This window comes from Clupea harengus, unplaced genomic scaffold (assembly GCF_900700415.2).
Source record: "Clupea harengus unplaced genomic scaffold, Ch_v2.0.2, whole genome shotgun sequence".
Lineage (NCBI taxonomy): Eukaryota > Metazoa > Chordata > Actinopteri > Clupeiformes > Clupeidae > Clupea > Clupea harengus.
The window spans coordinates 78,473-95,074 of NW_024879586.1; the positions used below are offsets into that span (position 1 = coordinate 78,473).

General features: G+C 43.8%; 2 long non-coding RNA genes across 2 annotated transcripts; both read left to right on the forward strand.

The window, feature by feature from the left end:
• Positions 1 to 643: 643 nt before the first annotated feature.
• On the forward strand, positions 644 to 1,806 carry LOC122129062. Its single transcript, XR_006151730.1, has 2 exons — positions 644 to 1,143; positions 1,406 to 1,806. It is a non-coding gene; the product is annotated as an uncharacterized LOC122129062 (long non-coding RNA).
• A 6,482-nt stretch (positions 1,807 to 8,288) lies between these two features.
• Positions 8,289 to 9,598, forward strand: LOC122129063. The gene is made up of 2 exons (XR_006151731.1): positions 8,289 to 9,268; positions 9,392 to 9,598. It is a non-coding gene; the product is annotated as an uncharacterized LOC122129063 (long non-coding RNA).
• Positions 9,599 to 16,602: the final 7,004 nt, after the last annotated feature.

Below are 16,602 nucleotides of genomic sequence, written 5' to 3' on the forward strand. Positions count from 1 at the left end.
TACTGCTCAATATCCTCACCTTCCACATACCTAGGAACAGCTTTACGTGACCATGCCACTGGAGCTGCGCCATCTCTATTCAGGTGTGCATTACCTGGCGGTTGGGGCTGATGCTGCAGTGGTGGCGGCTGATCTGGCTGTGGCTGCGGCGGCAGCGGCTGTGGCTGTAGATCCTGCTGAGGCTGCAGTGGTGACTGTAGACCTTGCTGAGGCGGCGGAGATGCTTGACGTGGTGGCCGGTTTTGCTCAACGTCATCACGGAGCTGGTTTAGCTGGATCTGCACACTTCGCCATCTTTGCTCCTGCTTACTAGCATCCCGTTCCTGGCACTTCAGTGTCTTCTCCAGCAGGGTGTATAACCCGGCTATATCACCTGGCTTCTCATCATGCCTCCGCTCTACCGTGTCCAGTGTTCCACCTTCTGCCCCTTGTAGCACTTCCTCAGGGCCATCGCCCTCCTTCTCGTCACTCCGGCCTAGCCGTTGGTCCATCCTGTGCCACGTGCCACGAGCCTGTGTTCTACCTCGTCCACGCCTCGCACCTCTTCTTCCACCTCTTCTCTCCAGTTTCCTCTAGGGCGCCACAGAATCCCACTTCTGACACCAAATGTGGGCTGGCCGCGCCGGTCGCTCACAACGTGTATATGTACTTAATAGATATGGTGATGAGGAACAATGTGAGGGGTGTTTGAAGTATTATTTACGACAAGGGGATGCAGTAAAGAGGAATGTCTTTAGTCTCAATTTGAATATGGAAAGAGTGTCTGCCTCTTGAATGGAAGCAGGAAGATTATTCCACAGGAGGGCCTCCTGTTGGGCTTTTTGATATTCTTGGAATTACAAGGAGACCTGCACTCTGGGAACGAGGTGGTCTTGGTGGGCAATAGGGGACAACTGATTCCACTAAGACGTTTGGGGCTTTGTATGTTAGTGTAACCGGGTCATATTTTGAGGTTGTTGTATGTTTTCTAAGTGGTAATGGGACATGTCTCCTTTAAATGCCAGAAAACTACATTGCATCATGTTGTAGTTCCTGGGTTGGTATGTGGTGAATTCTGGGTATTAAGACTGGAGCGAGAACGCAGTGCATCAGAGAAGGTGGCTGGCGTGAGGGATATTTGGTGATACTTGGTTAATATTGCTGGTAAGTGGGACATTTGTCTTAAAATACTTTAATAACCATGCAATTGTATATATCATTGATTTATATGGATGGATGAGTTCGTTTGGGAAAGAATGTTTGTGGATTCTGGCAGCATGTGGATTAGCCCAGTCGCTCTGTCATTTGGGGATGTAGCTAAATTTAAGTTTACATTTAGTACATGTAGTTAGTGTAGATGTATTTTGTAGGAAATTAAGTTGCATACAGGCTGTATTAAAGTGAATTGTCATGTTTCACCTAGCAGACATATAGCCATACTGGTATCCTGGGAGCACACGTGTGTGGAGGATAGAGATGTGTGCGTGTTAGGAACATGTAAGTGTTGGTATCATTTCATTCGGACATACTGGTGTATATTTTGGTTTTATGTATATTTTAGCTTTATGTATTTGATGTTAGTGGTATACTAATGATGTTTTTGTATTTGTCTACTCTCAGTATCACCACTACCGTTTTGTATTGCTGAACCTTACTTTCATTTATTTTCTTATACGGCTAGTTGAGCTACAGAGTTGGGATAGGCTTAGCTTGTGTACAGGTTAGTTTATCATATAAGATTTCTATTTGATGTCATTTTATTTTTGTACTTTTCTATACAAATATTTTGTTTTATATATCTATCAGATAAAGAACCCTTACTCTTAATTTGGTTGGACTTTGTGTGTTTTATTCCCCGCCAACAAATTTTGGTACCAGAAGTGGGGTCACATTGTCTGGTAGTTATTTAAATAATAGCATAGTTTATTGTGGCATTAAACGGTAGTGGTGGTACGAAGCTGCAGTGACAGGTTGGACGGACTGAGCCTGGTGTGGTGCAGACTGAGGAAGTGGCAGTGGTGACCCGTGGACTTCAGGCTAGCTGAGAGGGATTTCAGCACAGAGACTGATCAGCTGAGAGGGATTTCAGCACAGAGACTGCATCGACTGCGACATCATCGGGCCAGCTCGTCACGTCAACCGCTCAAGAACTTTATCCTTTGAAAAAAAACTTAAAGGACGCTGTTTATCATGGAGGGAGAGGTTCCTGCAGCTGAAAACGCAGCTGACAACATTACCATTTTAGAACAAATTGCTGAACTGAATAGGATACAGCAGCAAGCAGCGGCATCTATTGCTGCCTTGAGTCAAGATACACCGAGGTCTTATGTTTATGTACCTAGAGAACGACATACAGTATTACACCTTTTAGTGGGGAATATGACAAAGATGGCCGTGCAGTTGATGATTTCATTGAAGAGGTTGAGCGTGTATTGTGTGCTAGAAATCAGTCAGCGAATGATAAATATGACTTTGTCATGTCACTTTTGAGAGGGGCTGCTTTAGAAGAAGTGAGATTTCGTAGCGCCATTGGACCTAAGCAAGTCAGTGATTTGTTCAAATATCTCAGAGAAGCCTTTAGAGATAAGAGAGGCACAGCCCAGCTGCTGCATGACTTCTACCATCGCAAGCAGAAAGATTTTGAGGATGTTCTTGAGTATTCGCATGGTTTATGTCAGATATTGAGAACGGTCTTGAAGCAAGATCCAAATGCTTTACCTAATGAGAGACAGGTTCTTAGGGATCAGTTTATCGAAGGCCTTAGAGATCCAGTACTCAAGAGGGAACTGAGGAAGTTTGCTAGAGTGAACCCAGACTCTACTATGATTGAGGTACGAGAAGAAGCATCTTTGTGGTCAATAGAGGAGCTCCCTAGTCACTCAAAGATGTGTAAGACTAAAAGCAAAGGGGATAGTGTGGATACAGAAGCCAAGTGCAATGTAGTCAAGGCCCCTGAACAGCAACCGGTGACTTTAAATGATCTCCTTAGAGTAGTAGCAGAGCAAGGAAAACAGATCGGTGAGTTGACTGCAGCTGTAAAGGATCTGACTATGCAGAAAACAAACTCTAGTGGTCAAACCAGCACCAGACCCCGGGCTCAAATGAGATTTACTGATGATGGCAAGCCAATCTGTCTCAAATGTCAAGGAAAAGGACACATAGCCAGAAACTGCCCAAAGAAATGGGATGCGAACGGTCAGCAAACCAGCAGAGTACAGGGAAACGAGACTCCTCGGTCGCTGTGAGTCAAGCGATCAGGGGGAATACTTTAGACTCAGTCAAAGCTTCACCAACCCATGATCAATTCCTTGCCCGGGCTGTTGGAACATGCCCTGTTGTAGAGATGAAAATTGGCGGTGTCTCCACCCGCTGCTTGTTAGACACTGGCAGCCAAGTAAGCACAGTTACCGAACAGTTTTTCCGCCAGCACTTATGTGGTGAAGAAGATGATATGCTGTCCACAGCTGGTTGGCTCCGATTAACTGCTGCCAATGGTCTTGAGATTCCGTATCTGGGCTATCTTGAGTTAGAAGTAGAGACCATGGGCCTAAAAATCCCTGACTGTGGTTTTCTAGTTGTTAAAGACCCATCAAGCCTTGAAACATCCGTACCTGGTATTGTTGGAATGAATATCATCAGTCAGTGTCGTCAGCTTGTCCATGCTGAGTTTGAGACTACTTTGAAGGGAAACCTAGAGTCAGACTGGAGAGGTGCATTTCAGCGGGTGCAAAAATGTGCTGTCAGAAGGCAAACAATAGCTCGAATTGCGGGTAAAGAGAAAATACACATCCCCTCTGCATCAGTAGTTACAGTCATGGCAAAAGGAGTACCCCAGAGGTCAGAATGTGAACGACAGATGCTACTAGAGCCGGCGAACATGCCTGTTTCAGGTGGTCTTGTGGTTCTGCCCACCTTAGTTGATGCTAGCAGCAACACAGTTCCCGTGCAAGTAGTGAATCTCACTCAAGAAGATGTATGGCTTAACCCTCGGACGCGTCTTGGTGTCTTGTCTCCTGTAGAGTGCATAAGTGATGAACCACAGGTCAAAGTAAAGTTTCACCGGATCTCAGCAAGTGCTGAGCATGTCTCAGTCGAGCAGAGCAGTCCCATCAGTTCTGGCACACAGGCTATACTGGATAAACTCGACATTGGGGGTAGTGAAGTACAACAAGAAAAGTTACGAGCATTACTGGCCAGATATATTGATGTTTTTGCTAGTGATGAGGATGACTTGGGGTATACTGACAGAGTCAAGCATGAGATTCAGCTAGTAGATGATGTACCAGTGAATTTACCATATCGTCGCATTCCCCCAAATCGGTACACTGAGGTCAAGGAGCATATCTCCAAGTTATTAAAGAAGGGCGTAATTCAAGAGAGCTCTAGCTCATATGCATCTCCGGTGGTAGTTGTGAGGAAATCTGATGGTAGCATACGACTGTGTGTTGATTTCCGTAAACTTAACCAGAAGACGAAGAAAGATGCTTTTCCGTTACCACAGATTGATGAAAGTTTTGATGCTCTGCAAGGTGCTGAGTTTTTCTCATCTATTGACTTAGCAAGTGGTTATCACCAGGTGGCAGTTGAAGAGTCTGACCGATATAAGACTGCATTTACAACCCCTTTTGGGCTCTATGAGTACTTGCGTATGCCCATGGGAGTCTGTAATGGACCTGCGACGTTTCAGAGATTAATGCAATCCACAATGAATGACTTGACCTTCCAAATAATGCTAGTGTATTTAGATGACATCCTACTGTTTTCTAGGAACTTTAGTGATCACTTGGATAGGCTTGATATTGTTTTAAAACGGCTGCAGGACACAGGGCTCAAAGTAAAGATTGAAAAATGTCATTTCCTGCAAAAGAAGGAGAAATTTCTAGGCCATCAGATTTCATCTGAGGGCATTGAAACTGATCCTGACAAAATCGTAGCTGTGAAGCAGTGGCCTGTGCCTACGACATTGAAGGAATTAAGATCTTTCCTAGGCTTCTGTGGTTACTATAGGCGATTTGTTGAACATTTTTCCCGTATAGCAGGCCCACTCCATGACTTGGTTAATCTTTGCCTTAATTCAGGACCCCCATCAAAAGTAAACCAGTTGATGTCTAGTTTGTGGACCTCTGAATGTCAGACCTCTTTTGATGTTTTAAAGCAGCGACTCACTAGTGCACCCATATTAGGATTTGCTGATTTCACACATCCTTTTATTGTTGAGACAGATGCCAGCAACCAGGGTTTAGGCGCGGTTTTATATCAGCAGCAAGGAGGGAAAATAGAGTAATAGCATACGCGAGCCGTAGGTTAAGAAATGCAGAGAGAAACGACAGAAATTACAGCAGTATGAAGTTAGAACTTCTTGCTATGAAATGGGCAGTAACTGACAAATTCAGAGGTTACTTGCTTGGTTCTAAATTCACTGTTTTGACTGACAATAATCCACTTTGCCATCTCGGTACTGCCAGATTAGGAGCGTTAGAACCAGTGGCGTAACGTAGTAACGACGGGCCCAGGTGCAAGATATTATGACGGGCCCCCCTAGTGAACGCTAAAAAAAAAAATCGTAGCGTTCCCTACTTCCACAACCGCGTCTAAAAAAAACGTTAATCAAAGGTGTTTGTTATCGATATAAATAGTGTTTAATTAATCAACCTTACATATTTCAGAAGTGATTGGTGTGTACACAATGAACTAAGTCTTGTTTGACTCTCAGCAGGAACATTTCTTACCGTAACAATTGTTAACTGTTGCATGGTTGCTGACACACCACTGAGGGCAGAAACAGCGATTCTGATCCCAGCTGAACTGCTGCACTGCTGACTCCGTGGGCTGGCGACTAGTTGACGGCAATTCAAAAGCCAAAATAATCTAATTTAGGCAGCTTTGCCGCCTTCTCCTCCTGTTCTTTTTTCTCTTGCCCTTTTCTACTTCCACTCTTGTGCTTAAAAGGCATTGTTACGAGTAAAGTTGTGCTGTGCAGTGCTCAATGAGCTAGGTTATCAGACCTTCAGATCTAGGTTATCAGAATTGGTTTAACTATAGCGTATTGTATTGTCACATGATCAAATAGAGACTTGACATTGGACAACAACATACATATTACCCAGCAATCATCATTGCTAATCACAAAAATACCAAAGAAAATAAGAACTTATTCATTTAATTGAATAGTGTTTTGATAGTTTATTTAGTGTATGTAGGATAAGCATATGATTTTGTTATAAATTGCTACTTTTTCCCAAAAAATAATCAAAACCATGACTGAGATAAGTTTGCCCTTTTAGGTGTATATATAGCATTTGACACTGTTACGGTTCTTAAAATAGCGCGCATTTGAACATAAGCAGACTCGAGACAAGTTGACGTTATACAGGGATCGAGGGTGGGCCCGCTATGCAACCTTCCCTGATAGGGGGCCCGTCAATGTACGCGTGTATATCTTGGGCCTCGGCTACGGGCCCAGGTGCAGCCGCACCTGCTGCACCCCCTATAGCTACGCCCCTGGTTAGAACAAAGATGGATGGCACAGCTGACAGTGCTCGATTTTGAAGTCCAGTACAGGCCAGGGCGGTCCAACAAGGCTGCTGATGCTCTATCTAGGCACCCTTTAGCAGGGGAGCATGTGCCTGTCACGGATGATGTGGAGTATGATGGTTGTATAGCTATCTGCAATGTGATAGGAAAGGGGACCACACTTGGGACAGAATTGACAACAGCAGGACTGGATAGCTACAAAATCAGGCAGGTCAGGGCTTTAGAGAATGGAGACCCTATTGTCCACTCTATAGCTCAGGGTAATACCCCTACCTTACCTGGCTACTCCAAACAAGAACTCAGCTCGTTCCAGAGTCAGGACCCGGTCCTGAGTGTGTTTCGGACTTTTTGGGAGGAAAGAAAGAAATGACTTGTCAAAACCTGTGAGGTCTTTACTGAAACATTGGTCACACATTAGAGAGAGAGATGGACTTCTTTATAGGGTAATTGAGGACAGGAGACATGGGGAGTGCTATCAATTACTGGTACCTGGTTGTCTGAAGACACAAGTGTTGGAAGGTGTGCATGATTCTATGGGCCATCAAGGTAGTGAACGTACGTTGGAGCTTCTTAGACAGAGATGTTTCTGGGTGGGAGTTCATGAAGATGTCAAGCAGTGGATTAAGAAATGTGAGCGCTGTGTGTTGACTAAAATGCCTAATCCTAAGATTCATCCTCCTATGAAAGCATTTTTAGCTAGCAGGCCTTTAGAAGTAGTGGCTGTTGATTTTACCATACTGGAACCGGCTCGTGATGGGAGAGAAAACGTCTTAGTTATCACGGATGTGTTCACAAAGTTCACTCAAGCTTTCCCTACACGGGATCAAAAAGCGGATACCACAGCAAAAGTTTTGTTGCGGGAGTGGTTCATGAAGTATGGAGTACCTGAGCGCTTGCATTCAGATCAGGGGAGAAATTTTGAAAGTGAAGTGATAGCAGAACTCTGTAAGCTTTATGGTGTGAAAAAGAGCCGTACCACTCCGCATCACCCCACGGGAAACGCTCAGTGTGAGCGCTTCAATAGAACACTACACGAACTGTTACGCACCCTCCCGCCTGAAAAGAAGCGTAGATGGCCAGAACACCTGCCAGAGCTGGTTTATGCATATAATGTGACCCCCCCACTCTACGACAGGGTACTCGCCCTATTATCTGTTTTTTGGCGTTGACCCTCACCTTCCCGTTGATGCTCTTTTAGGGCAGGAGTCTACTGTTGAGCCCCGTCACGACTGGCTAGCTATACATCAGAGGCGTCTGAAAGACGCCCATGCCAGGGCCAAAGAGTATTGTGAGCAGAAAGCAGCTGAACGAATCTCCAGGCGTAATGAGAACGTGTACTGCCCCCCTATTGAAATAGGCCAGACAGTTTATCTGAGGAACAGACCCCCAGGCCGAAATAAAATCCAAGATGCCTGGAAACCCGCCCCTCACCGAGTGGTGAACATACAAGGGACCACGTATACAGTCGAACCGGTTGAAGGAGGACCTATAAAGAGAGTAAACAGAGTTGACATTAGACCTTGTGTGCCCATGCCTGTTTTCATGCCGCAGCAGAGAAGCAGATCCCGGAACACACCCCCAGCTGCCATGCAAGAGACCAGTCCACACCCAGGCGAAGCTGCTGATGTTGATGATGGTGTCGTGGTGGAACAGGTGACCGTCCCTAGCTTTGGCCCCGGTCTGAGTGGGACGCAGCAATCAGTCCTCCTGGATGAACCTGAAGAGACCAGGCCATATAACGCTGTGAGCAGTCCAGACCCCGAGCTCGCTGAGGAACATGCAGAGCCTGGACGTGATGAAGAATGGCTGGAACCAGACCCTGAGCCTGAGGAGGAGCATCAGAGGCCGGAGCATGATGGTGAAGGTCAGGAGCTTGAACCAGTGCTTGATGAAGACCCTCCCACACCTGAACTGGAATCCGAGTCAGAATTGGAATCCGAGCCTGAATCTGACCCAGGGTCAGCCCCCACCCCCCGTAGAAGCCAGAGGTCAAATGCAGGCCAACATCCCAATCTCCATCAAGAGCCAAAGTCAGTGCTAGACTCTAGTCCAGCTGCAGTCTCTCAGATGATCGCTACTTTAGGCACAGCATTCATTAAGGAGGTTGCAAGAGAAGTTATAAAACTATTAGTAGTCACCGAGGCCGTTGACTATTAAGCAGGGGAGAATGTAACCGGGTCATATTTTGAGGTTGTTGTATGTTTTCTAAGTGGTAATGGGACATGTCTCCTTTAAATGCCAGAAAACTACATTGCATCATGTTGTAGTTCCTGGGTTGGTATGTGGTGAATTCTGGGTATTAAGACTGGGGCGAGAACGCAGTGCATCAGAGAAGGTGGCTGGCGTGAGGGATATTTGGTGATACTTGGTTAATATTGCTGGTAAGTGGGACATTTGTCTTAAAATACTTTAATAACCATGCAATTGTATATATCATTGATTTATATGAATGGATGAGTTCGTTTGGGAAAGAATGTTTGTGGATTCTGGCAGCATGTGGATTAGCCCAGTCGCTCTGTCATTTGGGGATGTAGCTAAATTTAAGTTTACATTTGTGAAATACAATTCCGTTTTGGCTATAGAGTGAAGAGTATGAGGTGATGTAGTTAGTGTAGATGTATTTTGTAGGAAATTAAGTTGCATACAGGCTGTATTAAAGTGAATTGTCATGTTTCACCTAGCAGACATATAGCCATAGTGGTATCCTGGGAGCACACGTGTGTGGAGGATAGAGATGTGTGCGTGTTAGGAACATGTAAGTGTTGGTATCATTTCATTCGGACATACTGGTGTATATTTTGGTTTTATGTATATTTTAGCTTTATGTATTTGATGTTAGTGGTATACTAATGATGTTTTTGTATTTGTCTACTCTCAGTATCACCACTACCGTTTTGTATTGCTGAACCTTACTTTCATTTATTTTCTTATACGGCTAGTTGAGCTACAGAGTTGGGATAGGCTTAGCTTGTGTACAGGTTAGTTTATCATATAAGATTTCTATTTGATGTCATTTTATTTTTGTACTTTTCTATACAAATCTTTTGTTTTATATATCTATCAGATAAAGAACCCTTACTCTTAATTTGGTTGGACTTTGTGTGTTTTATTCCCCGCCAACATTAGAAAGAGTAACTTGAAATCAGTTCTACTTTTGACAGGGAGCCAGTGCAGAGAGGAGGAGGTACAGGTGAGGTTTGTAGTTCTAGTAATTGTGCAAGCAGCGGAATGTTCTGTTTTAGTTTGAGGCTCCTTATTGAGTTGTTGCTACATCCGGACAGGAGAGCATTGAAGTAGTCTAGTTGCGACGTAATTAACTTTCATCACTTTTCAGGTTCAGTTAGAGTAGGGGGAAAAGCGAACTCGGAAGACTAGCATCCTTTCTTTTCCTGTGAGTCAGGCCAGTTGCTCCAACCCCAAGTAAGAAAAAATTAGGCCTTTCCTTTGTTTTTTTAGTCTGTTGTTGTAACCACCACGCTCTGTCACCTTTGTGTGATACTGCAGTGTAGCTGGACCCAATGGCACGACACGAGACAGAGTTTCAATCACACTGAAGGGAATCTGTACTTTCAAAGCAGGAGCGCTGCAGTGGCAACGTGAACTTAAACACAAACAACGACAGAGCAAAGAACAGGTCAATTACAAGGCCTTAAATACAGAGGAAAACCGAACCAGGGAACCAGATCATTGGACAAAAACAATGAGGGGGGGCAGGTGAAATCAATACAGATAATGAACAGGCTAATAAACGGGATCAGGTGAGGGGCGGAGACGCAGACAGAAGGAACAACAGAAGCACATGGCTACAAGGAAGTAAATACAAACACACGTCTATGTGAACCCGGTGGCAGGACTGACAGGCGAAGGTAGAGGAAGCCAGGTTGGAAGTTGGTAGCAAAGGTGGAACCCCTCTGGGGGCCAAGCTGAAGGCCTGTGGTTAAGGCAGAACCCCTTCAGAGGCAGGAGGTCAGGCTTGGCATCCACGACCCAGGAGCAAGCTCAGGACCAGCCTTGGGACCCGGAACATGCACAGGAACCAATTCCGGATATGGAACAAACTTGGGATCAGGAACTACCTCATGATCCATCTCGAGTACAGGAACCATCTTGACAACAGGAACAACTGGTTTCTGTATGCCAGCCTACTTCCCCATAATATAAACAAATGCCATCATTGATATAGTTTTCTGCTTCATTGCTGTCCTTATCCTTATAATAGTAACCTTATTTCGAATGCTGGCTCTCCTGATTTTATCCACTATTAATTCTGTTTAATATACGGCTCCACAGAATGTTGAAAAAAGTTCCATTGATTTGAATGGGCTACCCCGACATTCAGAAGTCTGATATTTCTTTATATTGACCGCTGCAAAAAAACGAATGGCCGCTGCCATTGGCAACGGGTTTTGTGCTTTTGTCACATCATTCCGGATTTATTTTCAGATACTGACCGGCAGACTATACATTATTCCTGACATTTTTCATGCGTATGAATCATGTTTTATCCTCTGATACATGTATGAATCCATCTGCTTGCTTCTGATTCTCCTCTCTCTCCTCCCTTCCCTTCTGCCCCCCCCCCCACACACAGCTAGCCACAAGCAGATAGATCCCCCCTTTGAGCTGAGGTTCTACTCAAGGTTCCTCACTGTATATAAACTGTAAATAAAATGGAATTAAATTGAACAAACTCAGGGACAGGAACCAGCTCCGAAACGGGAAGCATCCTGGGAGTATGAACCACCTCAGGAACCGTGACACTGTGACACTTTGTTAGCGTTTATTAATAAACTTGTACATTTTTCTTCCGTAACCAAACTCTGTGTGTTTTTATGTTATGTCGTCCTGTTTGGGGACAAGTTAGGCTAAATAGGGCCACACATTTATGATCTGATGTTCTGTCTGAGAATAGAGGACAGAGGGAGGTGCAGAGATGAAGAGGAATAAAGGATGGCACGAGGAAGAGGTAGTGAAAGCAGTAAAAGACAATGAAAACCCAAAGGTAAACCAAGTGGGAGAGTGGTGGGAAGAAGAGAGAGAGAGAGAGAGAGAGAGAGAGAGAGAGAGAGAGAGAGAAAGAGAGAGAGAGAGAGAAGACAAACAGCTGAGTGCAAGTGTAAGGATGAGTGCTAGGAGTAGAGAGAGAGAGAAAGAGAGAGAGAGAAAGAGAGACAGAGAGACAGAGAGACAGAGAGAGAGAGAAGACAAACAGCTGAGTGCAAGTGTAAGGATGAGTGCTAGGAGTAGAGAGAGAGAGAGAAAGAGAGAGAGAGAAAGAGAGAGAGAGAGAGAGAGAAGACAAACAGCTGAGTGCAAGTGTAAGGATGAGTGCTAGGAGTGGAGAGAGAGAGAGAGAGAAAGAGAGTGAGAGAAAAGGATGAGTATTAGGAGTGGAGAGAGAGGTGTCAGCCAGGGTGTGAGACTGCATGAGAAGATGAGGGGCCAGAGAAAGTGCCGTGTGCACAAATAGAGCTGACAAAGGAAGAAAATAGCAATAGAAATATGTCCACCTGGAAATGTCAACTGTGGCCAGTAAATACCTTTCCTTGCCTGCACCCAAATGATGACAGCTTCTGAGTGTTAATGACAAAAGGGAGGAGTTTGGCCTATATATATATATTAAGTGTGCCTGTGCGTTTAGTTCTGTGCATGTGTGTGTTTGTGTCTTTCCATCTATGTCTGAGCATGTGTGTTTGTGTGTGTTTGTGTCTTTCCATCTATGTCAGAGCATGTGTGTTTGTGTGTGTTTGTGTCTCTACATCTATGTCTGAGCATGTGTGTTTGTGTGTGTTTGTGTCTTTCCATCTATGTCTGAGCATGTGTGCATGTGTGTGTTTGTGTCTCTACATCTATGTCAGAGCATGTGTGTTTGTGTGTGTTTGTGTCTTTCCATCTATGTCTGAGCATGTGTGCATGTGTGTGTTTGTGTCTCTACATCTATGTCAGAGCATGTGTGTTTGTGTGTGTTTGTGTCTTTCCATCTATGTCTGAGCATGTGTGTTTGTGTGTGTTTGTGTTTTCCATCTATGTCTGAGCATGTGTGTTTGTGTGTGTTTGTGTGTGTTTGTGTCTTTCCATCTATGTCTGAGCATGTGTGCATGTGTGTTCCTCTCTGTGTGCAAAAGAGAGTGAGACAGTGACTGATGAAGTGTGAAGCATTTTGATGACAATCAGATATGTGAAAAGTGACAACACAGAAATGTGAGTCCGATCCTACTTCCTTCAATGACTGCACAGCTGTGCAGTACCGAAAGAGGATGAGATAGAGAGAGAGAGAGAAAGAGAGATGTGTGAAAAGATGGATAGAGAGGAGCTATACGGAACATGAAAGAAAGAAACAGCCCTTGGGGAAAGGGAAAATAAACAAGGTTTGGAAAATAGAAAAAACAAACAATGCCATAATCTGGAGGCAGTAGGGATAAAGAGAAGAGTGATCGAACAGGAAAAACAGAGAGAGGAAGAACAGGAAAGAGGAAGAGAGAGTGCCCTAATTAGTGTGTTCACATAACTGATTTCCATGCACAGCACAAGGTAATGCAAATTTTAAAAGGCAAGGTGAATTTAGAGTTAATGCGGGAAACTGTTTTAACTACAGTAACTACTCTCATCTTTAATGAAATGAGGACTAAATGATTCTGCAGGCTAAATTGGTCTCTTTTCTGCTCAAGGATCCTGTGTGAAAAACAGCATTATATCCTCTACATTATCAGGCCAACATGGCTGATCTGACTACGCAACTAATGTAGATACATTCAAATTTGTAAAATACATGTTATTTTATCACAACACTCTCCCTTTCATTCCCATAAGATTGAACGAGGGATACATTTTTACTGCATAGAGTATTTTACTGTCAACATATACTGCTCACTGTGATGCTTTTCCAAAAACACCTTGACTTTTGCTTGTCATTACATACTGCCACCTGTTCCAGGCCCCACTCAGGTCACTAATCAATCCTTTGATGATTGTGTCCTGAAACAGACCTGTCGCCCCTTACCCTCAGCTCAGCCTCATTATTCAGCTGCAAGCAGCCTCCACTTCAAAGCCAGGTTCATTAATGTAGGTCCACAAATTACCCACAGCGCACCACAGAGACTGTGCAACTGAGCCCAAAATGCAGCAGCCTGCCATAGCCTAGAGCTCTAGCAATGAGGACACTGCAATACAAACACACATGCGCGCGCGTGCACACACACGCATACACACACACACACACACACACACACACACACACACACACACACACACACACACACACACACACACACACACACACACACACACACATCCAATTATGCACTCTCTCTCTCACACACACACACACACACACATCCAATTATGCACACACTCTCTCTCTCTCTCTCTCTCTCACACACACACACACACATACACATGTGCACGCGCAAGAAGGATAAGTCACAGTTTATTTGCAAGACCCATAATGTGAATGTGTTTTTGTGAGCCCAGAGAAATCATTTATTTCCCAACTCCATTAACACAGTCCATTTGCTGATGCTGTAATGAAAAGAGATTTGGGAAATGGTTTTGGAAGCATCCTGATGATGAGGTATGTTTCTGCATTTTGTATTGATGTAAACCTAACATGATTACTTGTCCCTTCACATAGGAGTTTCTAAGGAAAATAAATCTATTACGTACGAACACAAAACAGTAACATTTTCTTCCTCCACATCAAATTGGCCTAATAATATTATAAGGGTTTCAGAAAATTCAGGAAAGCATTTAATAACACATGTGTATTCAAAACTGAATGTAATGGACAATGCTGAAGCCGTAAAAGGCCAAGATGTTTTTATGCTTCAATGAGATTGGGAGCAACTGTCATTACTGCCTCCTTAAATACTTCCCATGAAAGATAACCACATTTGTCATTTAGCGCTGACACACATTGGAAAATGGTACACATTATGGTAATGACATTGAGGTGTGTGTCGGAGTGGATTTGAATGTAAATTATTGACAAGTAATGACTCATATTGTCATGTCCTTTTTTCTTGTATGCCAGTATACGCATGGTGTCGAGGGTGGTGTAGCAATGGAATGGGGTAAACAAACACTCACATGACGATAAATGAATGATAATTTACCTATAATTTACAAATACTAATAATTGTATTTCTTCAGTAAGAGATTCTTAGAGTGGTGTTGATAAAAAAAAATCTGTACAGTGTCCTGTCCTAATGTAGTGTGTAATGTATATGAATAGTTTAATACATAAGAGAATCTCATTCCCTACTGACACATCTCTTTAGATAACCACAGCACTGAACAACACATGTGGGATTCTTCTGTCGTTGCCATTCAAATTCACAGGGTCACAGGTGCCTCAGAGGGAAGTGGAGATGCCATCAATCTTACAGCACAAGGGTTAAGAGTCTCTCACACTCGCTTGGCACCTTTAAAGAGTCCCTCCAACATGCACACACACACACACACACACACACACACACACACACACACACACACACACACACACACACACACACACACACACACACACACACACACACACACACACACACACACACAAGGCCTGGGATGACCCCGGGAAACAGGCACTTCATCTACTGCCCGAAAAAAACATCACACCTCTAAATATGAGGGTGCCCTGGAGGCATGTTTGCCTTTCAGCCCACCCCCTCAACTCCCTCTTGGGCTCTCCTCTCTTCCTGACTAGTGTGAGAAAAACAGGCAGGACATTTAATCTGTTTCAGCACATGTGATGACAATGTACTCACACAAATAAGTACCTCTTTAAAAAATAACTGCTAAACTCTTTGACATTTCTGTCTGTACAGAGGGGCTGCTGGAGGAATGATAGGGAGATCTTTGGAGGCTGATACTGATGTGCGGATGTGCTTCTTCAGAGAGATATTAATATGTGATGGATGTGACACACAATCACAGGAATGTGAATGTAAAACAGAGCATATCTACCTGGAGAAGTCGAAATCAACCGGTTCCAATTTTTCTTGTGTTTTCTCCCTCCCATAAATGTGAATACATCTGTTTCTATGCACCTGTTTACTGCATGTCACAGACTAGGGACAGGACAAAAGTAAATGCATGCATATTCATAGGCAGCAATGAATAAATAAAAGCACCAAACAAATATGCAGATGGCACACAAGGACACATGGAGGCTCAGGTTCTCAAATTCAAACTGTATTCAAATTGGATGAATTATTGATTGTACCCATACTAGTGAGACCGACCTTGACTAATAATTGCTGAGGGCAAAACCTATTATTGCTTAATTGAAGGTTTTATTAGCCTGGAGGAGGCTGATAACTACCCGAGGAACCCTGCTTTCAGTCTGTGCCGTTTGTGCAAATGGGGGATGAATCAACTACCCTGGCAAGCTGAATAAACTGAAACACATCTTTGCAATTTAAATGCATACTCACATAACTGCACTGTCAAGGAAAGCAGATTGCCCATGGCAAAAATTAATTCCATGCATCAATTTGCACATGAGCATGTGTGAATGCACACACACAAACCAAAAATGTACGGCTTCATATTGTATTCACACTCACACACCAGCCCTATGACAAGATCCAAGTCCCATTCATAGTTGGTAGCGTTTCCTTAGTCTTTTCAACCTCCAAATCTAGTCACAATGGCAGTCTCTGTGTTTGACATTTAATATGAAGCAAACCACACCACTCTCTTTAACACGCACACATGCTCAAATAAAAAAAAATGTATGTGTACGCCAGCAGGAACCAAACTATTCTCTAACTGCTTTTGACACAGGAATGGTGAGAGGCTCACCAAGGAAAGAATGTTTGTTTTTCTTTCCTTGGTACAAACGATTGTGAAAGCACATCTGTCACAGACTGTGCTTCACTTTCTTTTTCCTCTCCCTCTCTGTAGAGAGAAGAAGCAGAGGAAGATAAGGACAGCAGAAATATGACAAAGATGGGAAACAGTATAGAGTGTAATAATGGAGATAGAGAGGGAGAGAGAGAGAGAGATATGCCTTTTACTACGTTTCATAATCCTTTGTGAGACTTCAGACTTTAGTTATACCGTTTATGTAGGCTACTGAGTGTTAGGCTA